Below are 26,102 nucleotides of genomic sequence, written 5' to 3' on the forward strand. Positions count from 1 at the left end.
GACTGGGAAGACTCATTCCAGGTCTTGTGTCCTGCCAGAAATACCCTCTGCATTTACAAGCAAACATGGGTATATATTCTTCCACCACCACTTAAAAGAATACACACACACACACACACACACACACACACACACACACACAATGGTAGTGACTATACTCACAGCCTTGCACCTTTTTTCCCTTAAAGTAGATATTTGGTGATTGTTTTGTATCAGAACATCAAGAGCTGCCTTGTTCGATTTTTTTAAGTGGTCTCCTCACCCAACGTGGGGCTCAAACCCACAACCCTGAGATCAAGAGTCACATGTTACACCAACTGACCCGGCCAGGTGCCCCAGCCCCACTTTTTTTTTTTATCAGTTGCATCATATTCCATTGCTCGAGGGGTGCCTGGCTGGCTTAGTTGGTAGAGCATGCGACTCTCGATCTCGGGGTCGTGGGTTCAAGCCTCACGTTGGACTCTGTGCTGGCCTGAAGCCTACGTAAGATAAAATAAAATAGTTTTCCTTTACTTAAATGCTTATTTATTTTTGAGAGAGCGCGAGAGAGAGACAGAGCATGAGCAGGGGAGGGGCAGAGAGAGAGACACACACACACAGAATCCGAAGCAGGCTCCAGGCTCCGAGCTGTCAGCATAGAGCCCGACGCAGGGCTCGAAATCACAGACCACGAGATCATGACCTGAGCCAAAGTCAGACGCTCAATCAACTGAGCCACTCAGGCGCCCCAAATAGCTTTCCTTTAAAAAGGAACAATATTCCATTGCTTGGCTATGCCATGGCGTTTCTAATACATCCCGTGTGGAGGAGCACTTGGGTAGTTTGCAGTCTGCAGCTCTAACACACTATGCTGGGATCCATACCCATTGTGTTGGTGAGGAAACTGAGGTTTGAGAGGCCACCTGGAGAGTTGGTGGCAGAACCGGGATCAGATTCCAGTCCCCTGGCTCTACATCCCATGAGGGTCTTTTCCTCTTGGCTTGGGCTTCCTGGCTCTGGAATGGGGGGGGGGGGACCAGCATGAAAGGGGACAAGTGGCAGGAGGGTGGGGGTGGCGAGCAGACAAGTCTACCAGTGTCATTTTTTTTTTCTCTTCCTCGGCCTAACACTGGCTGCATGATGAAAGAGAACCAGTTGGAAGGAAGACCCCAGACCCTCAGCCTGGAAAGCAGCAAAGCAGAGACCATGGGCTGAAGGGGGTGTTTTGCAGCAGCGAGCCTCATGCCAAAGCCTTTGCATAAACCTTGGTTTTCCTTCTAGTAGGGTTTGCTTTGGAAGCCAAAACACAGTCCAGGGTTGGAAAGGAACTCAGCCCTATCATTCAGGAGACCTGTGATCAAGACTCAGGCCTGCCACTGACCCATGAAATCCTTGGGCAAGTCTCTGGGCCTGGAAGGTGGGAGTTTGACCCAATGGGGCTTCTCCAATCATAAGATACAGGTTCTGGAGCCACTAGGATTAGGTTCCAATGCCAACTTAATCAAGGCTCCCTTGACAAATCTCATTTCCTCATTAAAAATAGTAAGAGTCAAGGGACGCCTGGGTGGCTCAGTTGGTTAAGTGTCTGACTTTGCTCAGGTCACGATCTCACAGTTCGTGAGTTCAAGCCCTGCATTGGGCTCTCTGCTGTCAGCACAGAGTTGGATCCAAAACCTCTGTCCCCCTCTCTCTCTGCCTCTCCCCCTCCCCCTCAAAAATAAATAAACATTTAAAAAATAGTAGGAGTCAAAGTAGTACCAAATGTGGTAAGAGTCAAAGGAGATAATATATACAAAAGCCCTTAGAAAACTAAAAAATCAACACACCATATACATTCCTCTCCCCTAGGTATTAATTTTGAGGCTGATATTACAAATGGTGAACTCTGCCCATTACCGCATCTTCAATATCAGAGTATTAGTGAACCACGTCTCTCTGTTGTTCAGGACACGAATTAAAAACTAAAGCCAGAACACAAAATCTTTATTGGGTGTTGTTGAACTTGATACCCAGCATCCAATTAGGTAACCTGCCCGCATTTAAGGTACACTGCCACTAGGTGGCGATGGTGTCCAGGCCACTGTCGTGTGTTCCAGAGCAGAAACCCTATGGACCATATCAAAGATCTCCTTTTTTATGCTTTGAGGCCTCATGGAAAGACCTGGCGAAACCTCAGTTTCCTTATCTGTAAAATGGGGATAATAGTACTAAATGAGGTCATGTAAAATCCTTCTGTGCACAATAAGACCCTCAGTAAGTGTTTGCTCCTTTCCTAGCTAAATGATTAAAAGCCTGGCTTTTGGAACCAGATTGCCTGGGTTTGAATTTCAGCTTTGTTGCTTACCAAACTGTGTGACCTTGGGCAAGTTACCTAACCTCTCTGGGCCTTCGTTTCCACGTCTGTAGTAATCGAACCTATCCTCATAGTTAATGTGTGTAAAGTGCTTGGAAAGTGCCTGGTCTAAGAAAAGCGCTCTGACTTTGCCATTGTCTGTGTATGTCCTAGGGTGAGCCCTCTCTCATGCATAGTCTGGGTCCCAACTCTGGGCACCTCCCAAGATTGAATGTCTTGTCAAGACAATAGGTCTTCGGGACATTTTTAACCCCCCTGGCATGAGTCATGAGCAGAGAAAGCTACAATTCCAAGACTCCTGACACTTTGGTCTCCAGATTCAGGGCACAGCTGGCAACAGCCTCTGTCCACCCAGCAGGTGATGGAAACCAATTTGCAAGTGCGAAGCCAGCTGGTGGGAAGATAAGGAGAGGGCAGAAGGGGCTGTGAGGCTGTTTTTACAGTACTTTTGTCCCTTGGGGGTGTCTTGCTCACCTCCTTGCGTGCTGTTGGGAGGCAGCTCAAAAAATAAAACACCATGGGCTCCTGGGCCAATGGCTTCCCCGCTCTGTCCTGCCCCACCTCCGTGCAGGTTTGCGGGGGAGGTAGAGGAATCTGGTGACGACAGCACCTGACCAAAAGTCAGGAGATCTGTTTTTAGCCCAGCTCTGTCACCGATGCGCTGTGTGACCTTGACGAGTCACTTTTCCTCTCTGGGCTTCAGAGTCCTGCTCTGTCAAAATTGGGACACACTTCCTGCCCTTCCTTTCCAACCAGAGATGTGGGGAGTATAGAGAAACTCTTCAAAACTTCACCTCCTCCTTGAAGCCTTCCATATTGGATGGAACAAAAAGGGAATCCAAATCTTTCCCATCTCCCCTCCACCGTTCCCAGGCTAACCATGTGATGTTGATCACTAATCCATTATTCGCTCATTGGTGAATTCCACAGGATTGTTCAGTGCCGGTCTGAACATGTCCTTTTTGTCTTGTCTGCATTGGAAACTCATCCGGGGAGGGCTGTGCCTGCCTCCTTGCTCTGTGTGGCATGCAGAGTCTAGCACAGGAGGCTAGCATGACCGAGGCATGGCTTGGGGCTCTCAGTGGGGAGAAGGGTCCCATTGAATCCCTGTATCTGGAACTTAATGGGACTGAGAACAGTGAATTGTTGGGGAAACAAGAGATGTGAAAAGTGCCTTGAAGAGTGAAACAGATAAATGTATTATTCTCTGGATGGGGCACAGAACAATAAGGGGGGAGAGAGATAGGGGTGGTCAGCTCTGATAAGCATAAGTTTTACAATCAGAAAATCGAGAAGGAAGCTAGTTCAATTTTAAGAAGCATGGAAATTCTGTGTCAATTTCCAAAATAAAATGTTATTTTGTTTACACATGGACCAGTGTGTGTGTGTGTTTTCCACTCCCATTCCCCCCCCCTCCCCCCCCCCCCCCCCCCCGGGCTTGGGCTGCTAGGGTCTTAATTCTAGGCTGGGCATATCTCAACTTCAGGGGGAGTAAGCCCAGCCTGTCAGCCTCTTCACTTCCCTACTGCTCTCTCCATCATCTGCCCCATCAGGTCTAACCCTCTATTCTCCTTCCCACAGCTGCCCTAACTGGTTTCAGCTTCTGTCAACCTCCAGCCCCCTAGCCCTTCTTCCCCTCTGCATTATGACCCCATCCCCTGGGAATACCCATACCCTTCCCACTCTTACCATCCTCCACTAAATGCCTGGCTGCCAAGGGACACCGAGCGTCTTTTATCCGTCAGTGTCCCATGCTCTGGATTTTACTACCTTTTTAAAACATACCAGTCCTGGGCTCCATTCCATCTACATCAAAGCAGGCTAACGTAGGGGAGGGGCAGGTATTGTAGTCTATCCATCCCAGACTGTATTTTAAGAGCTCTTGGGGAATTAGCCTCTTCACATTAAGAAAATTCTAACAGGAACGTCACAGCACCATGGTAGACCAAAAGGGGAGAGATTTGGGGGTACATGTAGTTAATGGTAATAATAGTCACGATTTATTTCACACCTGTTATGTTCCAGGCACTAAACTAGGTGCCTGACATCCTTTGTCTAATTCCAACAACCCTGTGAAGCAAGTGTAATTATCGTGATAATAAAAACAAGAAAAGTCTCTGAGTACTTACGTGCTAAGCAATTCATCTTTATTGTCTTGTGTAACATTCACAGGACCTGTGAGGCAGGTGTTGTTGCCGTGTCCATTTTCCAAACAAGGGAACCAAGGCATAGATCAATTAAGTAAGTTGTCACACAGCTTATTAAGATAAGGAAGTTAAACCTCAGAGGGGTTAAGTAATATGTCCTTTTTTACCCAGCAAACAAGCAATTGAGTGGAGTCCATGATTTCTTCTCTACATGCTCAACACATCTCCTCCTGGCAATGGGCAATTCCAGGTTGATGGGAGGGCAACTGGAACCAGGAACTGCTAGGGTGTGGAAGATGGTGGGATTTCATCAGCTCCAGACATGAACGTATTCCTTACATGGAGGGTGTCCATTATGCTCTGGGACCCCAGCCCAGCCACCTGCCAAATGTCTCCTGGTTTTGCTGGCCTGTCTCAATAATCCTTTGCTGCCTCTTGCCCCATCTGGCTCATCAGAATCCCAGCACACTCATCGGGATACTGCCTCCTTCAGGAAGCCTTCCTGGATGACCCTAAACCAGAGCCCTTTGACCTTCTCTGGGACGTTGTGCACTCACGTGGCTATCCTCTTCATCCTTGGGGTAGGTACTGTCATCTGGCCCCCCTAACCGGGTGTTGAATTCCTCCAGGCTCTAACACCTAACAGGAAATCAGTACTCAGAGAATTCTCATTGAACAAATGCTGCACGTGGGCATTCCCCCTGGTCACTAGGGTCATGAATTTCATTCGGTGCCTCTGGTGAGGGAGGATGGGAGAGGGATGGCAGGAAACATGTGTGATCAGCCCAGGTACAGACAATAGGGAGTGGTGAGGTCTGTGGCTAAGGAGAGTTTGCAGGACCACCTGAGGGGCTTACAATCAAATTCAGCCACCCCCGTTCCCCATAAATGCCTAGTACCTAATCACCCTGTGAACACTCCCATTATCTTCCCCTTTCCCTAGCTTTATTTTCCTACTTTGTGCATACAATCTTAAAACATATTCTTTATACTATTTATTGTACTCAGCATTTTCCCCTCACACATGCTCTGCCTGAGGGTAGAGATTTGGTCTGTTTTGCACTCTACTGGAGGGAGCCCAGCCCTGGTGGTGCCTTGCACAAGATAGGCTCTCAACAGATCGGTGTTGAATAAATCATCAGCCCCTTGCATCTATCTACAGTGAGAAGAGCTGCCCCAGTCTCCCTGCAGTGTCCACGCTCCCCGAAACATTCCCGGTTCAGGGCAAGAAGAGCGAGGGGTCAAGGCAAAGCCGGTGGGGGTTACAACAACCCTCCCCCCACTCCCCGCCTCCCCCCCCCCCCCAGCCCCAAGGAGATGGCCTAGGGTCTATCTTGGGGACAGCACGTCCAACAGGAACTAGGGCACGAGGTTTAATGCCTGCCCCATGGGGTCAACGGGGGCACTTCTGGGCGAAGGTGATGTGGGGGCGGGGGAGGATGGGATGGGGCAGGAGGGGCCGTCCCTCCAGAGCGCGCTCGCTCACACACACACACACACACACACACAAACACACACACACTCACTCTCACCATACACGCACCCGCTCGTACCAGAACACGTAGGATTAGGAGAGGCCAGAAACCGACAGACGGACGGTCAGGGCCGGAAGAATGTCCCAGAAGGTGTGGAAAGGGCAATGAGGGGAGGGGAGCGACGCCCCCGGCTCCGGAGAGCCGTTGCAGGGGGGCTGGGGCGGGGGGGACGAGGGGCGGGCGAGCGCCATCCGGGAGCAGCCCCTGGAGGCGGGCGCCGGCCGGGGACCTGGGGGAGCGGGTCCCCCCTCCGCGGGCGCCTGCTAAGCCGGGAGCTGCCTCCTCGGCACCTGCGCAGGCACCGCGCCGCCCTGCGCCGAGCTGCCATTGGCTCGCTAAAAATGCCTCTCTAATCTGCGCCCATCTGTGCACGCCTCCTCCTTCCTCCCCCCGCCTCCTCGGCTCTGACCTTCCTCCTTCCCGCAGCCCCGGCGCGGTCCGGAGAGACGCGGCGGCGGCGGCGGCGGCGGCGCAGCCTCCTCTTCCCCCGGGAAGTCGTCCGGGCTTGAGGCCGGCCCCAGACGCCCCGCTCTGCCCCGTGGCGCCGCCGATGGTGCCGGGCCCTCCTGCCCCCAGGTAGGGGGTCTGGCCCTGGGAGAGAGGGTGCGGAGGGAGGGGGGGCAGTTAGGGATGCGGGTCTGCGGTGGGCGCAGAAGCTGATACCTCGGGGATTGGGCACTGGAGAGAAGTGGGCGCGCGCCGGGGCTGCCTTGCAGGCACCGGGGCTCGCGGGCATCACCCAGGCAATGCCAGGATGCCCCTGCGCCCGGCCCCTTGGGAAAGGCAGCTAGCAGCGGAGGCCTTTACCCTGGGGAAAACGCAGGAAATAGGTTCCTGGGGAAGCTGGGACCCAGGCCCGGGGGTTCCGAGTCTCTGGCCTGGGGCGGTGTGGTCCCAGCAGGGCGGGTGGGCTTGTGCCAGCTTGGTGCGTAAGCTATTTATGGATCAGAGTGGGCTGGGAGAAACACAGCAGTTGATGCGCCCTATGCCGTGTCTGGTTTACAATTAAAGACATTTTCTTCTGTCTCTCTACCCCTTCCCTCATAGCTGGGATGGGAGTGGGGAGGAGAGAAGGAGGTGATGCTAAGTAGCCTGTAAATACAGCAGAAGCCATGGTCTTTCTGACACTGCTCTCCACCCTATCCCCCAGGCCACTTGCTGCCGGTTGGAACCCTCTCCCTCTTATTTTTGCCTTAGGAGGGCAGGAAAAGATTAAAGTCATCAGGGTGTGAGGGGCACAGTGGCAAACCCCAGAGCTTGGCCAGACCCAGCTTCAAGCCCCGGCTGCCCCCTACCCCCACAGCCCAGCTCTGCACCCCACGTGCAGTGACACATGTGGCCGCTTTTCTCTGGGCACAACCATAAATAACCTACATTGCCCTGGCTCTGGCACAGCCGGGGTGCAAACAGAACCGTCAATGATTTTGGAAGTTCTGTGCCTTCCAAAGGCCCACCTGACCTTCCCATCACATGCAAATCACCACTCACAAACCACCCCCTCCAGGAAGCTTCGTGATACCCCAGGTGAGATCCTTGCCTCCTGCCCTGCATTCTTCAACCTAGTCTGCCTTGTGGTTTAGTTATTTATGTCTTGTCTGTCACCCTCTGGACCAGAGGTGGCTTCAGGGTAAGAATCTGTTCCATTCACTTCTGCCATTGACCCTGAACCTGACCAGGGCCTGGCACCAAGTAAATGTTTGTAGAATGAGTGAATGAATGAATTTGGACTATGGGAAATAGCTGGCAACCTGAAGCTGGGGAGTGAGCCTCCTCTGGGGCTTTCCTTCCATCCTCCAGGACTAAGAGCCACCAAAATCAGACAGTCCCATTTAGGCCCTTTCTGGTCCTGCGGCTGATGGATAGTGATGACATTTGGAGATAGACGTCACAGTCCCAATGGCTTCAGAGGGTCTTTTTGGGCCCCTGGTTTGAGTGCCCTGGTCTAATCTAGGCTTGGTAGAAGGCCTGGTGGAAGTCTGGCTTCCCTCAGGCCCCTGGGTTGGCATTTTCTTCCTGGGGTGCTCAGCTCAGGGGTCTCTGTCTCTGTCTCAGCCTTTGGGAAAGTTCTGGTCAGCTTCAGGGAGTTTGGGAAGTCCCAAGCCAGGCCATCTTCAGCTTCTGGGGTCCTCGTGGCGAGCTCAGAGCAAATCTCCTGATTCCACCGTGTGGAGGAGGAAACCCAGGCCGGAAGAAGAGGCCAGGGGTTCTGAGGTCTATGACGGATATGGACATGTGCAGAGTTTCTTTCTGGCCTTTGTTGCTCCTTTGACAGCCAAGACATCTGCAAGATGTTCTTGTCCTGGCCTTACAGAGGGGGAGACTGAGGCCCAGAGAAGGTCAGCAGCAGAGCCAGGGATGGCACTCAGTTCCTGGCTCCAAGTCCAGTGCTCTCTCCACTGGGCTCCAGGGAGCTGGGGTGAGGCCCCAGACGCAGGTCAGAGTGTGATTGTTCTAGAACCCCAAGGATCCCCCTCCCTGGCTGTCTTGGCTCCTAGTAATGGAGAGGGTAAGGAAGCATGGAGGGGTGCTTCAGGGGTAGGGAGAGGCGAGGGGGGGATGTGTTAGTGCCTGGAAGGGGTTGGCCCTGGGCAGGGGCGGGGGGGTCTCGAGAAGAGGGTGCAGTAATAACAGTAGAAACTACCAGCACACAGCATTCGTCATGTGCCAGGTCCTATTCCAACTATTAACTCATTCAATCCTCACAAAAGCCCAATGAAGTAGGGACGCTATTATCCCCATTTTACAAAAGGGGAGACTGAGGCACAGAGAAGTGATCTGTCCAAGGTCACACAGTCTGAAAGTGGAGGAGCTCGGATTTGAACTTTGGCTCCAGAGCCCATGCTCTTAACTTGTATTCTCTATTGCAAGAGCAAGAGGGCTGTGAAGCTGGCTGCTGGGGTCTTGCTGTCTCCACGGAGATGCAGGTTTCAGGTCCTCAGTGGCTAAAGTTCAGGCGCTGTGGGTGGGAGGTGCAAGATTAAGTGTGACTGGGGGGTTGCGGCTGCTGAGAATACTAACCAATCTCAAGGAGCAGGAGGGTCACCTTTGTAGGATGCACAGCTGACCCTGCTCTGCATCCTTCAAATGGACAAAGGGCAATCTCCTAAAACTGGCACTGTTGCCCTCCCCAAGCCTCTGTTTCCTCTTTCTTTTCACCCTCCCTCTGCCCTCCAGCTGCTCTGAACTGCTCTCAGTTCCTGAAATAAGTCACGCTTCTCTCACCTGCAGGCCTGTGCACAGGCTGTTCCCCCCCACCCCCCCCGCCACTAGAACACTCTCCTTCCTCCTCCCTACACATTTCTTCTCACCCTGGGGTGGCTGAGACTTCGGTTCCTCCCAGAAGTTTCTCTACCTGGGCCTGCTGCTCAGCGCCCCCTCCCCCATAGCACCCTCTGGGGCATTTGGTTGTTGCCCCGCCTTCTCCCACCCCAAAGGCCATGAAGTCCAAGGGCAGGGTCTGTGTCCTGTTCCTAGTGTCCCCAGTGCCTGGCACCGGATAGCCCTAGCTCCCTTAGGGAATGAGTGAATGTGGCCCCTCATGCCACCAACCTCGGGACACATACAGCATTTTTCTTCTCCCCCACAGGAGTTGAGGAAACCACTCATAAATTTGCGTATAGCCCCACAGCAGGGATAAGCTGGTGGTAGAAAGCCTTCACTGGAGAGGTGAAAGGGCCTGTGGACCTGGTGGGACAGGGGAGAGCACTTGGGGTAGGGGAGTTCACCCATTTGGGGGAAGCTTACCCCCGGGAAACAGGATGAGGGGGCAGGTTGGGGGGGTGGGGAAGGAGTGGGTGTGCCAGGTGGAGGAGGGGTGCTTGATTTGGTTTTACATTTTTCTTAAATTAAAAAAAAAAAAAGCTTTTATTTTCTTATTCCCAAAATAATATGTGTTTATTGTGGAAAATGAAGAATGTACTGGAAAGCCAAGCAAACTCCATTAGCCAGCATCAGACCCACCTGATGTAGGCACTTTGTGGCTGGTTTCCAGTCAGGGGGGCAGCAGACTGGGGCAGGGGTGGGGGGAGATGGGGACTGAGGACAGGCCGGGTAGAAAGTGAGGGGGATCAGTGTGTAGGTGACGGGGGGGGGAGGGTGTCCCTGAGCCTTGCCCATGGACACCAGGGAAGGAAGCAGGCAGGATGGGGTGGAGGGAGAAGCGGAGCTCTGATGCAGGCGGCCACGGACAACCTCAGGGACCCACCATGAGCTCTGGAGCTAGAGCAACCCTTTCTTTTTTTTTTTTTTTTTAATTTTTTTTTTTTCAACGTTTATTTATTTTGGGGACAGAGAGAGAGACAGAGCATGAACGGGGGAGGGGCAGAGAGAGAGGGAGACACAGAATCGGAAACAGGCTCCAGGCTCTGAGCCATCAGCCCAGAGCCTGACGCGGGGCTCGAACTCACGGACCGCGAGATCGTGACCTGGCTGAAGTTGGACGCTTAACCGACTGCGCCACCCAGGCGCCCCTAGAGCAACCCTTTCGAGCAGAACTTGACGGTCAGGCAGCTAGACCTCAGCACCCATCAGGCTCTGGGTGGGGCCCTGGGCTTGGCCTTAGGCAGGTGGTTCTGCAGCAGCAGCAATGAGGGGCTGCTAGCCAAGGGTCATGTGCTGGCATCACCCCCCCCCCACCCCCCCCCCGCCCCGGCAGCTGGGACCAGAGACAGAGCTTACCACCAGAAAGGATGGGTGGGAAGGAATCCACAAGGGGAGAAGACCAGCAGGAACCTGGCTCTGAGGGGGGAGGTTGGTGGGGCCATGGGGGGGGGGGGAGGGAGAGGTGGGGAGTGTGCCCGTGGGCGTGGCGGAGAGGTGCCTCCCTAGACCTCTTGGGTGGCAGGGCCAGTGGGCTGCCTGATGGCTGGGAGGGCAGAGGAAGCCTCGGGTACTCTTTAAAAATCACTTGATATTGGGGCGCTTGGGTGGCTCAGTCAGTTTGCCGCAACTCTTGATTTCAGCTCGGGTCATGATCTCACAGTTCGTGAGATCGAGCCCCCTGCCAGGCTCTGCGCTGACAGTGAGGGCCCTGCTTGGGATTCCCTCTCTCTCTGCCTCTCCCCTGCTCTCCCCAAGTAAATAAATACACATTAAAAAAATAAATAAAGTTTAAAAATCACTTCATGTTAAAATGCTGGGGGCAGGGGGTGCTGCGGTAGGCTTACTGGATAAAGTAAATCCAGGATGCCCAGTTACATTTGACCTTCAGAGAAACCACAAATTTGTTTAGTACAAGCGTGCCCTAAATATTGCGTGGAATGCACTCGCACTAGGAATTTTATTTGTTGTTTATCTGGAAGTAAATTTAAGTAGGTGTCTTGCATTTTTAGTTGCTACATCTGGCTACCCTATAGAGGGAATGGAGAGGGGTAAAGAGAAAGAGAGGTGAAGTGTGGGGGGGGGTCCTAATTTTCTCTTCTTTTGTACTGTGGACGGGCTCAATCGCTACTTGTTTGAAGCTGACAGTTAAAAAGAAATTAAAGTATCCCTCTTTTCGAAATCAACGAGACGGTTTCGAATTTTGTGTCCGCAAACTGTTTGTTTACTGTCGAGAGAATAACTCCTCATTTGTGGCGTTTGGTTCTCTGGTGCCGCTCAGAAATACGGGGCCGTGCTCTCATTTATTCAGGAGGCACAAAAGGAGATTCGATGATCAAGGGTGGCGTCACTATAATAATGTTAATGCATTCGAGAAATCAAAGTCCTCATCATACTAAAGCTCTTAGGTGGCAGAGAGTGTGGGAAACAGGAAGTCTCACCTCAGCCGGGGAGAATAGGTGGGCCATAGTAATCAAAGCTTTGATCTGGCAGTTTCTCCCCCAGGTGCCCTCGTAGTGGGGTGCAAAGACAGCTGGGTGGAGACGGTCAGTGTGGCAGAGCCACATCAGGAGGGCCGGTGGTGTAGTTAGGACCTCTCCGGCCCGTGTGATTTTAGGCAGCTGTTCAGTTCTTCCATTTGGTCAGTGAGTCTCCACTGAGTGTCTCCTGGGTGCCAGCCACTGTTTTAGAGGCTTGGAGATCTGACCAGAAGGAACAGATGGTCAGCAGGTATGGCAGGTTGAGGCAAGTGACTTTGTAGAATAGCATATTTAGTATGAGTCCGTTAAAAATATATATACATGTGTACCTCTGTGTCCACACTGCATAGAAATGTCTGGAAGGCTGTGTACCCCGTCGTTATCAGAGCTTACCTCTGGGGGCAGGTATTAGGAGGCTCAGTGCCAAGCAAGATGGGGAATGTTTCCTTTTCGTTTCAGCCATGCCGTGCTGTTTGCCTTTTCTGACAGCAAATGTCATTAGTCATAAAAACATAATTAAGGGGCGCCTGGGTGGCGCAGTCGGTTAAGCGTCCGACTTCAGCCAGGTCGCAATCTCGCAGTCCGTGAGTTCGAGCCCCGCGTCGGGCTCTGGGCTGATGGCTCAGAGCCTGGAGCCTGTTTCCGATTCTGTGTCTCCCTCTCTCTCTGCCCCTCCCCCGTTCATGCTCTGTCTCTCTCTGTCCCAAAAATAAATAAACGTTGAAAAAAAAAATTTAAAAAAAAAACATAATTAAAATTATACTTGATGATATCTGGGGTTTTTCTTAGAAATCTTAAAAAATGAGCGTTTGAATTGCTTTCCCCTTAGTTTGACGGCGTTTGAGTCGGATGCTGCCACTTGGGTTTAAATTTTTGTTTGTGGCTGGTTTTGAACTGGGCCCCTCATGGGACCAGTTTCTCCTGGCCTCCTGGGACCCCTCTTTCTCCTTTCCTTCCTTGTCTTCCTGGGGTGGATGCAACCTGGTGGGATGGGCAAGGGGCTAAGGGAAGTCTGGGTGTCAGGCAGGCAGAAGCATTGCAGAAGCCAAGTCTCCATGAAAGTGGTGTTGGGCACCCACCGTGTGCGTGGTACTGAGGTCTCCTGCGGGGGAGACGAAGGAGGGAGGCAGGCCCTGGACAGCAGTGCCAGGGGGCCCAAGGGGGCCTGAGGTCCACTGACATGTGCCGGGCACTATTTTCTTCATCGTATTTTTTAACTCATTTAGTTTCCTTAGTGACCTTACAAGGTTATACCCATTTTACAGATGTGGAAACTGAAGTTAAGTGACTTGCCTGAGGTCACACTGCGAGTAAGTGGCTGAGGCAGGATTCACACCCATGCGGTCTGGATCTAGAGGCTCCGCTCTTGACCTCTACGCCACGGCACCTGTCGTTAGGCAGTGAAGAAGAGGCATGCTCCCGAAGACCATGGAAGGTCTTCTGCGGGAGGTAGATCCGGAAGGAAAAAGATGGTAGGTTCGTAGAGGTGGAAGGTGCCTTCCAGGCAAAGTGACAGCAGGGACAAAGGTGCATAGGCTGGAGAGGTGGGTTGTAGGGGGCTCTGGGGAGGAAGTCAGTGTAGGAACCTGAGGGAGGAAGTGGGAAGTGAGGCTGGTGGGGAATATGCCAAATATTTGACGCCATTGGCCTCATTGGACTTTCTGGGACAGGTGGCCCAGAGCCCCTCAGCTCCCTTCTGTCCCACCTGGGCCCTCCCAGGGCCACCCACCCTGTCCTTGGCCTGCCTCAGTCCAACCTTGACCAACCACTGGAGAAGAGAGACAGCTGAGGGAGGGCAGGAGCATGGGCTGGGGGCAGGGGCGAGGGGGGGGGCGACAGGGTGAGGTCCTGGCCCTTATACTGACTCATGCAGGGGCCTTGGGCCATTCAACACCTTGCCTTGGGACTCAGTTTCCTCTTCTGTTCTTTACATTTTGAACTTTTTATTATGGGAAAATATAAGCATTTACAAAAGTAGAGAGAATAGCTTCCCGAACCACCATGTACCCGTTGCTCAGCTACAACTCCTATCAATTCATGGCCAGTCTTGTTTCGTTTCTGCCCCCTATTCTCCTTTTCCCCTAGTAATTCAAACTGGGTGGGATCACTCCAAGGCATCAGTTCATTACAAATATACCAAGATGTATCTCTAAGTGATAAAGACTTTTCCCAACATAAGCACAGTACCATTATTATACCTAAGAAGAAACTTTCCTTTCCTTTATATTGTCACATATCCATTGAGTATTCATGTTCCCAGTTATTGCAGACCTTTCTTTCTTTCTTTCTTTCTTTCTTTCTTTTTCTTTTTATGGCTCATTTGACTCAAGATCCAAATAAGATTTACATATTGTTATTGGTTGATGTGTTAGTCTCTTTTTTTCCCTTTTAAAAAATGTTTATTTATTGTTTAGAGAGAGAGTTGGGGAGGGGCAGAGAGAGAAAGAGAGAGAGAGAATCTCAAGCAGGTTCTGCACTGTGAGCACAGAGCCCAATGCAGGGCTCAAACTCACGAACTGTGAGATCATGACCTGAGCCGAAATGAAGAGTCAGACGCTTGGCCGGCTGGGCCACCCAGGCACCCCTGTGTCAGTCTCTTTTAATCCATAGGTTCCCTCTCCATCTTTTCCTTCATCCTTGGCAATTTATTTATAGGAGAAACCAGGTTATTTGTCCCCTGGAATTTCCCGCAGCCGGATTTTGTTGGTGGTATCTCCGTGGTGTGGATTAACATGTTCCTCTGTCCCCTCTGTAAATTGGGTAGTTGGATTCATCTGTCTTCTGACTCCCCTTCATGCTCTGTTCAGTAAGCCCTCCTGACTCTACCTTCATGACGCCCAGAGTCTGACCACTTCTCACCACGTTGTCCATTGCCGCCCTCCCTTCTGAACCGCCACTGTGGCTTTCCCGGATTATTGCAGCAGCCTCTGCCTGGTCTCCCTTGCCTCTCTCCTTGCCCTAGCAGCCAAAGAGACCCTTTCAAAACCTCAGTCAGATCATGTCCCTCCTCTGCTCAAAACTTCAATGACTCCCTCTTGTTTGGAATAAAACCCAAAGTCCTATAAAAAGTCCTGTAACAGTCTACAAGGCCCTGCATGGCTTGCTACTCAGTACTGCTGACCTCATCTCATGCCACTCACTCCTTCCTCACTGGGCTCCCCGCCGGTTTTGGATGTATCAGATATCCTCCTGCCTCAGGGCCTTTGCACTGCTGTTCCCTGTGCCTGGCTGCAGAGGTCAGCATGGCTTCTGATGTTTCACATCTCTGCCCTCGTCACCTCCTCAGAGAGGCCTTCCCAGAGCATCTCACCTAAAGTAGCTGCCATTGTTCTCCACCCTCTGCCCCCTGCTTTAGTTTCCTTCATAGCACTTACCTATCCCTGATGTTACGATGTTGTTGGTTTCCTGTCTGTCTCCCCTGCCTCCCTGGGAGCTCGTGAGGGCAGGGCAGCATGACTGCCCGCAGAGCAGACCTCCTCTTCCCCTTACATGATTCTTGGTCAGCTCCTCTCTCTTCAGCATTTCCTGGAAAATAAAACAATGCTTCAGAGTTTACAAAATACTTCCTGTCCTAGGTCAGATGCGGGAAGCATAGGGAAGCATAATCGGAGACAGAGATTCCTGGGCAAGTGATTTATTGCAGGCAGCTCACAGAAGGGCAGGAGGGAGCCTGCAGAGTGCTCGAGAGGGGTGCAGCAAGTGGCAGGGGTGGGGTTGTCCCGCCTTGAGGCAAGCAAGGAGCCAGGCCACTGTGTACCCCCTTACCGGGCAGTCATTGGCTGCTCCCCGGGGGAGGGCATGACCTCTTGGGCATCTCGGGTGAGGAGGCGCCTCACCCAGAAGCCCCGGCCAACCCCCCGAAGGGGGGCAGCGGTCTAGGGCATCGTGCACACCTCCTCCGTTTTCATACCCATTTGCTGCTCCCCGTCCGGCCATCGGCTGTGAGGGAGGGATCTATTAGTGACCATTATTCCTGTTTGATAGATGAGGAAGTCGAGGTCCTGGGGGTGGGATCGTGGAATGACTTGCCTGGGGTGGCACAGCCAAGAAGGGACAGACCTGGGATTGGAGCTCAGATTCTTCCAGGGGACCCTCTGACTGGCTGGTTAACGTCTTAGTGGCTGCTGGTTCCTAGTTGTCCTCTCACACTTCCGTTCAGCGAGCAGGTTGCTGGCCATTCAGTGACGAGCGAACCCCCTCTCCTGTTGTCCGCACCCTGCTGACCCCCCAGGAGCCCTGAGCCCCAGCCTCTGCAATGACAGCATGGACAACACGCGGTGCCCGTTGAGCACTTCTTGTGTGCTGGGCACTGTGCTAGGCTCTTCGTGTGCATTCACACACCGCAGGGTCACAGCACCCATTTCAGATGGGCAAGCTGAGGCTGCAGAGGGGCCTCAGGCTTCGGGCCAGGGTCCCTCGCGAATGCGTGATAGAGCTGGGACTCCAACAGGGTCTGAACGCGACTCTCACTCCCACCTCCCCTCCCCCAGCTCCACCCACAGCGGGATATCTGGTGTCACCTCTATCAGGAGCTCCATCGGACACCAGGCTGTTCCCCTTGCCTGCTCCCCAAGTGTTGGGTGACCAGCTGCCATCTCACCTGCCCCACTTGGCCGGGCCCCAGACGGGCACTTCTGAGGGGAGGTCTCCCCGACCCTACAGGGCCTAGGGTTCCTGCATCTGCCCTGCATTGCCTCCCAGCCCCTTTGTCACCGTCCCGACTGGCCGGGTGGGCCCTTGGGCCAGTCCCAGCTGGCCTGGGCATTGGGGGCCCCTCCCCCTCATACCAGCTGGCCTGGTAAGCTGCAAAGCTGGCTTGGCCTGGGTGCCCCTGGACAGGACTGGGGGTTGGGCGACAAATCACAGCAGGCTTCTTTACGCCTTACCACCCCCCACACAGGGTCAAGGCGAGCCCAATAGGGAGAAACTGAGTCAATGCCTGAGGGATGTTAAGGGTGGAGAGCCCCCCACGCTGCCTTGGTGATGCGGGTCTGTGAGGCAGTAGGATGGGGGTGGGTGCCCCAACCTGCATCAGCTCCAGATCCTTGAGACCCCTGCTCCCCCTAGGGCCCTTTTTCTACCCCATCCCCAAGCCGCTCTGAAACATTGTTCAGCTAAGCTGGGCACTGGAGGCCAGGCTCTGTCTCAAGCCTCACGCCTAGAGGCTCCCTCCCGGGGCTGCGCCAAGGAGAGGCCTGTGGCCCCCTTGGCAGAGCTCCAGGCATATTTGCGCAAATTCTGGACATGAAATAGCATGCAAAGCACATGCAAATTAGCCTGTCACCCAGTTGGTGTAGCCAGTGGAGCCGTTTCTCTGCTTCCAGCGTGGCCTGCATGGCTGGAGAGCTATGGTCTGCAGGCAGGTGAGGTGCCCCCCACAGCAGCTGGAGGGGTGCAGGGGAGGTGAGAGCCCCCAGAGCCGTGGCCACCCCACCTTTACTGCAAGTTAACGTCTGATTTCTGTCACATTTTCCTCCTCACCAGATGGTGATTTTCTAATTTGATCATTTTGTTTGCATAAGCTAGACTTCTGTAAAGAACTTTGCCTCTTCGTTTATTTCGTTCTTCTGAAATATAGTGTGTTTAGCAGGATAAAGGCTTGATTCTTTCCCTTTGTTTATCAGTTATAAAGTCAACGAGTTCGTGTTCTGGCAACCTCCAAAGGAGACCAGTGAGTATTTTTCCCATTTTAAAATATAAAAGTGTATAAAACAGGTTATACATTTTAACAGATCAATACAAAGCCGGGGCGCCTGGGTGGCTCAGTTGGTTGAGTGTTTGACTTTGGCTCAGGTCATGATCTCATGGTTCGTGGGTTCGAGCCCCGCGTCAGGCTGTGCTGACAGCTCGGAACCTGGAGCCTGCTTCAGATTCTGTGTCTTCCTCTCTCTCTGCTTCTCCCCTGCCCACATGCTGTCTCTCTCTCTCAAAAATAAAGATTAAAAAAAAATTTAATACAAAGCCAACATCCTTGTCACTACCATGTAGGTCAAAAAAAATTGCTATATTTCTAAGAGACCCCCCCCCCCGCACCCCTGTCCCCCACTGGGCCCCTCTCCCAGAGGGACCACCGTTCTAAATAGTTAGTGTTACTAGCTGCTTGGTTTTTGTTTTTACCATGTAAGTATGCATCCAAAACCAAATAGTTATGTCTCTCTTTGAATTTTAATTAACGGAGGGGCATCTGGATGGCTCAGTTGGTTAAGTGTTCAACTCTTGATTTTGGCTCAGGTCATGATCTCACGGTTCGTGAGTTCAAGCCCTGCATCGGGTTATCTGCTGTCAGCGGGAAGCACACTTTGGATCTTCTGTCTCCCTCTCTCTCTGCCCCTCCCCCACTTGTATTCTGTCCCCAAAATAAATAAACGTTAAAAAATTAAAAATAACAAAAGTGAATTTTAATTAACGGAACTATTATTCTTTCATGGCTGTTTTTTTTCAATTAGCATTTTCTTTTTACCATGCATCTAGAGTGTTCTTTGTAGTAGTAATTATTTCATTTTTCTTTGTTGTATAGTGTTCCAATATGTGAACAGACCGTGATTTAATTCTCCAGGCTAGTGTTTACACGCATCCGGGTTGTTTCTGATATGTGGCTATGGTGAAAAATGCCACTCGGAGCATTCTTATTTGTTTTTTTTCTTTTTTTAATGTTTGTTCACTCTTGAAAAAGAGAGAGAGAGAGAGTGCAAGCAGGGAAGGGGCAGAAAGAGAGGAAGACACAGAAAGAGAGGAAGACACAGTCTCAGCATAATGCCTAAGTTGTCCCATCTTTGGCCTGTGGGATGCCTCTGGCATCCTTTTCACACAAAACACACTGTGTTTAGAAGTGTCCTTGCTTTCCGCAATGAAGATGTTCTAGTCTCCGCAGAGCTGCAATCAGCCATTTCTTTGAAGAGCTGTGGGGTATAGATATATATTTTCTAAATTGAGATATAATTCCATATCTATACAATTTTATCCCTTTTAAAAAGTATAATCCGGTGGCTTTTAGCACATTCACAAAGTTGTGCAACGTCACCACTATCTAATTCCAGAACATTTCCATCACTCCAGAAAGGAACCCCATACCCTCAAGCCAATTACTCCTCAGTTCCCCTCCCTCAAGCTCTTGGCAACCACCAGTCTCCTCCCTGTCCCTGTAAACTTAATTTTCCTGGATATCCAGTAAGTGGACTCCTTTGTTTTTGTTTTTTTAATATTTTTATTTATTTTTTGAGAGAGCAGAGTATTAGCGGGGGAGGGGCAGAGAGAGAGGGACAGAGGATCCAAAACAGGCTCTCCGTTGACAGGCTGACAGAGCCCCCAGAGCTCACAAACTGTGAGATCATGACCTGTGCCAAAGTCAGACGCTCAACCAACTGAGCCACCCAGGCGCCCCTGGTAAGTGGACTGCTACAAGACTTTTCTGATTGGCTGCTTTCATGTAGCGTAATGTGGTTCAGGGTCACCGGCGTCATAGTACAGAGCTGCTTCATTCCTTCTTATGACTGAATAATATTCCATCGTGTGGATATACACGTTTTATTGATAAATTAACGGACTTTAATCCATCAATCCATTGATGCATTAATGGACATTTGAGTTGTAATGGCTTTTGGTTGTAATGGACTTTTGGTTGTAATGAGTAATGCTTCTGTGAGCATTTACGTATAAGTTTTTGTGTGGACATATGCTTTCGTTTTTCTTGGATATGTACCCGGGGTCACACGATAAATCGACCTTTAAGTTTTTGAGGAAACTACCAGGCTGTTTCTCAGACTGTGCCGGTTTTCGTTTCCACCAGCAGTGTGTGAAAGTTCCAGTTCCTCCTCATCCTCACCAGCGCTTTTTATCATCCGTCTTTTTGGTCATGGCCACCCTAGCGGATGTGAAGTGGCATCTTATTGAGGTCTTGATGGGCATTTTCCTAATGATTATTGATGTTGAGCATCTTTTCATGTGCTCATTGGCCTTTTGTATATCTTCTTTGGAGAGATGTCTTCTCATATCCTTTCCCATTTTGCCATTGGGTACTTTGTTTTTTCATTGATGAGTTTTAGAGTTCTTGATATATTCTAGATACTAGACGCGTAGCAGATATATGATTTGCCAATATGTTTTTCCCATTTCCGTGAGTTGTCTTTTCTCTGCGGGTCCATTTAATGAGGAATGGCCATTAGAGTCTCAGTCTGGGTGTTAGAGGCTTTATGCTTTATGAATTCTAGAAACCCACCAAAGAACCCACCCATAGCCTCAGAAGCTTTGGGCAGTAGGGCCTTGGGCTATAAGGACCAGCCTTGCCTGATCCCTTCATTTCTCAGGGATACTGAGAGGCAGAGAGGGGAGGTGGCTGCCTGGGGGCCCCTAGCTGCTGTGCGGCTGTGGGGCACCAGAGTCAGGTCCCCAGTTTAGTTCCCATTACTGCTCTTGGAGTCCCTGCCTGGCCACATCCCCCAAACCTCCCAGCCTCAAGCATTCCCTTTACTTCAGTGCCCCCCAGCTCTGCTTTATTGCTCTCAGCCTCTCTTCCTTCCAGGAGAAGCTCGTCCTCCTGGGATGAGCTCCTGTGGCCCCAGGGGGTGGATGGTTGCATTGTACAATGCATTGGATGCATTGTCAATGGTCAAATTTGGGAAAAACCAGGTACACCCAAGGTAAAGAGTCTCCTTTATGCAGGACTCATCCGTGCCTTTAACCTACTATTTTTTTTTAATGTTTGTTTATTTTTGAAGGAGAGAGAGACAGAGTGTGGATGGGGGAAGGGCAGAGACAGAGGGAGACACAGAATCCGAAACAGGCTCCAGGCTCTGAGCTGCCAGCACAGAGCCTAACACAGGGCTGGAACCCACAAACCATGAAATCATGACCTGAGCCGAAGTCAGACGCTTAACTGGCTGAGCCACCCAGCCGCCCCAACCTATTGTTGTTTATTCTGAATGTCACTTGTCAAAACTTAGAAGTAACCAAGATGTCCTGTAAGAGGTGAATGTGGAAATAAGCTGGTATGCCCAGACAATGGAATATTAATCAGGACTCAAAAGAAATGAGCTGTCAAGCCCATGAAAGACATAGAAGAACCTGAAAGACATTAATAAGTGAGAGAAGCCAGTCAGAAAAGGCTACTTACTTTAAGACTCCAATTATATGACATTCTGGAAAAGGCAGAGCTCGCAGAGACCATAAAAAGACCATGATTGGTTGCCAAGGCTTTGGGGAAAGGGAGGGAGGGTGAGAGAGGAGTGGATGGGTGAATGAATAGGTGACTTTCAGGGCAATGAAACGATTCTGTAGTGGTGGGCACACGTCATTATACGTTTGTCAACATCTCTAGAATGTACAATGCCAAGCGTGAATGCTCGTGTAATCTATGGACCATGCTTGGTATTGATGTGTCAGTGTTGGTCCGTTGATTTAACAAATGTGGCACATTGATGGGATGTTGATGGCAGGGGAAACTGGAGGCAGGGGTAAGTGGGGTATGTGGGAATCCTCTGTATTTTCTACTCAGTTTTGCTGTGAACCTAAAACTGTTCTAAAAAGAAAGTCTGTTAATTAAGAAAGTAACATTAGGGAGTGATGAGTGTTACAAAGGAAAAATAAAACGGAAGTAAGGGGCCAGGGAGTGACAGGGCTGGGCTGGCGTTTTAGATGGGTTGGAGGTCGGAGACATGAATTAGAGGCCTGACAAGGCAGGGAACTGGGCCTGTGGACACACCAGGGGAAGAGCATCCCAGCACAGGGAGTGGCACATTCAAAGGCCCTGGGGCAGGAAAGAGCCTGATGTGTGTGAGGGACACAGAAAAGACAAAGTGCCTGGAGGGGAGAAGGGGCCGGGGGAGTGGCCGGGGGTGAGGGTCAGCAAACAGGTTGGGGTCCTGCATGTTCCACCTGCAGGCGGGGCAAGCCCTGGGATCTTTCTCAGGGAGACGGCGGGTCACTGGAGGGCTTCGGCAGGGGTGTGACATGTCAAAGTTAGATTTGTGATTTAAAAGGAGAAGCATCTGGCAAACAGATGGTAGGGAGCCGAGGTGGAAGGGGGACCTGTGAGGGGGCCACACGGTCCTGCAGGCAAGAGGTGATGGTGCTGACACACCGTCTGTGGCAGAGGGGGCGCTGAGTGGCTGGGTTCTGCATATGTTTTGAAGGGAGAGGCAGTGGGATGTGGGGGTGAGACGAGGAGAGGAATCTACATCGTTGGTTTGAGCATTTGGGTGAACAGTGGTGTCATTTTCTGGGATGGAGATGGCCAGGCTTGGAGCTGGTCCCAGAGCAATCAATAGTTCCATTGGGGTGGTGCCTGTGGCTCAGGCCGCTGAGCATCTGACTCTTGATTTTGGCTCAGGTCATGGTCATAGGGTCCTGGGATCGAGCCCTGCATTGGGCTCCATACTGAGCATGGAGCCTGCTTGGGATTCTCTCTCTCTCTCTCTCTCTCTCTCTCTCTCTCTCTCTCTCTCCCCCTCTGCTGCCTTCCCTGCTTGTACATGCTCTCTCTCTAAAAAAAAAAAAGAGTTTCATTGGGGACAGGTCAACCTGTTAGATATCCAAATAGGATGTCGAGGAGGTGGCTGGATATATGAGACTGGAGTTCAGTGCCAGAGTTGGGGCTAGAATTATAAGAGGGGGACATTTAAAGCCACGGGCCTGGAAGAGATCACTTGGAGAATGGGTGCACCCAAGGAAGAGAAGAGGCCGCAGGGCTGAGTCCTGGGTGTGAGGGCACATAGAAGTCGGAGAGCCAAGGAAAGATCGAAGTAGGAGTGTGATGTCAGAAGCAGGAAGGCCACAGATGTGAGGGCTCATGGGGTGGCAGTCATGTGGCTGTGGGAGGGGGTTTGGGGGGGGGGCTGGGGCTCTGGCACTGTGGGAGCCAGCGATGGCCAGTGAGGGCCAGAGCCTGACTGGAGGGTTGGGGAAGGAGTGGCAAAGGGACATCCAGACGGCCTTCCCAGGAGCGTCCTCTATGACCCAAAGGAGCAGGCTCACAGGGCAGACACTGACGATGGTGTGCAGCTCCGGGGGGACCTTTTTTTGTTTTATTGTTTTATTTTTTGTAATTTTTTTTAATGTTGCATTTATTTTTGAGAGAGAGAGACAGAGCACAGGCGGGGGAGGGATAAAGCGAGAGGGAGGCACAGAATGCGAAGCAGGCTCTAGGCTCTGAGCTGTCAGCACAGAGGCTGACGCGGGGCTCGAACCCATGAACCATTGAGATCATGACCTGAGCCGAAGTTGGACGCTCAACTGACTGAGCCACCCAGGTGTCCCCCCCCTTTTTTTTTTTAAATGAGAGAAACAGCACCTTGTTCCCCCCTTTATGGGAGAGATTCTGTATGGAGGGAAACCCCGAGCCCACGGTCGAGGGGGATCATTGCAGCTGGAGAGCCAGGAGGGCAGGGGCTGGTGCCCGGTGCGAGGGAGGCAGAGCCTGGGCTGGGTGGGGGCCGAGCGAGTGCGGGGGTGCTGCCTGCAGACTGCTCGCTCCCATTTCCTCCCGACGACAGCACAGGCGTCAGCTGGGAGTGAGGAAGCGGCAGGTGTTATGAAACATTGGTCTCCGTGGCGGTTCTTACAGCCGCTGTGTGAAGTAGGTGCCACCATCCCCGCTTTTGCAGAAAATGAGAAATGAGAACGCGGGCCCAAGGGTGACTTGAGATTTGAGCGGGGCCTGGTGGATTCCAAGGGCCTTCCTCCAGGGGTGGACACCGGGATGTGAGTCTATACCCTGCCCTTCCAGCCTCGTGGCCTGTACGGCCCTTCACCTGCAGCGTGGACAGCAGGGCCCAGACGGGGGAGGTGACCGCCCCAAGGTCATACGGAGTGACACTGGGTGGGAATGCATTTGTCATCCGGCCTCCATATGTTCCCCCTGAACAGGGGGCCATGATGACTGTTTGGGTCCCTGGGACCTATATCTATCTGGACCCTGTGTCTAACAGTCCTTGAAAGGCCTGGGTGTTCCTCCTTCTCCATGGCTGCTTAGCCGAATAAATGATTGCGTAAGTCCCTCTGGGGAGGGATTGGTAACATTAGCACCACATACATTTGGCCTGGGGTTACCGGGCCCGTCCTCCTGGGGACCTGGTCTCTGCTTCCGTCACTTGGATCCGAAACCTTGCTCGGGTCTGGAAATTGGGCAGAGGATCACGACTTCTGTTGATCGTCAGGCCTTGGTTTCTTTTGATTGTATAGAAGGGGCAGCGTCCTTGTTGGCTGCCCGGGCGGCCTGGCCCTGGGGCCACCATGAGCCACTTCCAAAGCTCTCCGGGCCAGACTGTCCCGGCTGCCGCTCCGACCTTGCTGGCGGTTGTGGTGACCTCACCCGCCTCACTGTTGACGACCCCGCACTGCCCCCTGGCCTTTTATCTGGGGATCCTATCATCTCATCGCTGTTAGGGCGCCTAGTCCCGTAACAACAATTGTAGTCGGGTCTCCAGAGGACACTCAGCCCTGAGCTGGTCAGGCTGCCGGGACCCCTCCCAGCACTGCTTTTCCTTATGGCCTTGGCAAAGCAAGGGTCCATCAGTCCTGCAGGAGGTAGACATCTGGTGGTTTTCTGGCCTGACTGGCATGTCCACCGATCGTGCCCACTTGCCTCAGGCTCTGGCCCCCTCTTCCGCCCTCTGACACGGCTGCCCCGGCCTTTCTGATTCTCAACACCGTGGCCGTTGCCTTCTCCCCATAACCCTTATATGTGGGATTCGCTCTCCCTTATCCAGCCCCGTGGCCCACCTCACCCCTTGATCCAGCCCTCAGATGGCACCCCGCGTGCTCTCCTGGCTTCCTCCCGGGCGTGGTGGCTCTGTCCTGCAGCCAGGCTGAGGTGTGCCTTCTCCAGTCACTGGTCTGGTGGCCGGGGGATTTGGGGGCAGATCTGAGGGGGGATCCGCAGCGTGGTCCTCAACGTGAAGGCCCTGAGGGCTCACGTCCAAGTCCTGCTGTTTCCCAAGCCAGGCCTGACCTTGGTGCCACAGACTCATCGTGGGCTGAGACTTCAACCTTCTCTGACATTCTGCTCCCCTTATAATTAAGCTGTATCTCTATTCCTCAGCTAGTCCCTCCCCTCCAGCTGCGGGGGAGAATTTATATGCAGCTAAGGAGGCCCTCGGCTTTCACCCTGGGCCTTGAATTAGTGATTACTCGCTCTCAGCTTTTCACTGTCTTTCTCCAGGGCACGAGAGCGCCCAGGAACAGCCGCCCCGTTCCGTGGGCTTTATAATGAATTACTGCTCCCCCAGCCTCTCACACTCCAGAGGTATTGCCCTGGCAGCGTGCTCCCTTCCACTGCCAGCCCGGGCAACTGTGAGCAGCTTCATTGCTGCCAGCTCTCTGCCTGCCCAGCCCTGGTCCTCACTGCCAGCCACCGGTGGGGACCCAGCTCCCCACCCCCGCGTTCAGGGGCTGCTTCCTAGAACCACTGTTGGCACCCACTGGCCAGGTTGGGGTTCTGGGGAAACAGACTAAAATGGTCTGTGGACGGTCACTGGGAAGTGTTCTCAGGAACACCCCTGGTAAGAGGGACGCGGGACTGGGCAGAGAGGGAGAGGCTGAACTCAGGCCTCCCTTGATCCCCGGGGGGGCGGGGGCGGGGGGGGGGGGCTCTGAGGCTGTGGTGGCACATCACAGGTGTCCTGCATTCAGGCGAGGGACCCAGGCCTGGTGGCAACCAGTTCGTTTTTGGGTGTGAGTGCCCGCCGGGAAGGGTCTGTAGGTGGAGGGCGGTTCTTGGGGAGGGACTGAGAGTTCAGCAATAAATACTCCCCGCAGCGGGGGAGGGGACCTTTGTCCTGAAGCAGGGCTCTGGGCAGGGTAGCACCATTTATTTAGTCTTTCCGCTGTTGATGGACATGGGGTGGTTTGGGGCTAAAGAGAGTACCACCCCCGTGGGTATTCACGCACGTGTCTTTGGTGGCCGCGTGCACTCATCACTGTTGCCTGGGTACCCAAAAGCGGGAGCGTTGGTCTGAGGCACGCGATGTGGTGAACTGCGGAGGGCACTGGCAAACAGTTTCCCAAAGTGGCCATTTTCGACCCCCACCAGCTGCATTTGCCAGTTCTGGTTGCTCTGCGTCCTTGTTAACACTTGATATTGTCTGTCCTTTAATTTTAGCCATTGTGGTGGTCCAGACAGCACGGATTCTTTTTTCTTTTCTAAAGATTGTTTTTTTAATTTTTATTTATTTATTTATTTATTTATTTATTTATGTTATTTTTTAAATAGAGACTAATAGTTTTTTTTTCATATTTATTTATTTTTGAGACAGAGCACAAGCAGGGGAGGGGGCAGAGAGAGGGAGACACAGAATCC

At 52.3% G+C, this 26,102-nt stretch overlaps 1 protein-coding gene and 2 non-coding genes across 3 annotated transcripts in view; all 3 read left to right on the plus strand.

Annotated features, from left to right (window-relative positions):
* The first annotated feature begins 389 nt into the window (after positions 1–389).
* Positions 390–462, plus strand: TRNAE-CUC. Its single transcript has one exon. It is a non-coding gene; the product is annotated as a tRNA-Glu (tRNA).
* A 5,971-nt stretch (positions 463–6,433) lies between these two features.
* Positions 6,434–26,102, plus strand: part of PACSIN1 (protein kinase C and casein kinase substrate in neurons 1) — a 56,943-nt gene continuing 37,274 nt past the window's right edge. The window contains exon 1 of the mRNA XM_045497955.1: positions 6,434–6,590. The gene's annotated coding sequence lies outside the window, so the exon portion shown is untranslated. The remainder of the gene's footprint in view (positions 6,591–26,102) is intronic.
* On the plus strand, positions 17,564–17,648 carry TRNAQ-UUG. Its single transcript has one exon. It is a non-coding gene; the product is annotated as a tRNA-Gln (tRNA).

Source organism: Leopardus geoffroyi, chromosome B2 (assembly GCF_018350155.1).
Source record: "Leopardus geoffroyi isolate Oge1 chromosome B2, O.geoffroyi_Oge1_pat1.0, whole genome shotgun sequence".
Classification (NCBI taxonomy): Eukaryota; Metazoa; Chordata; class Mammalia; order Carnivora; family Felidae; genus Leopardus; species Leopardus geoffroyi.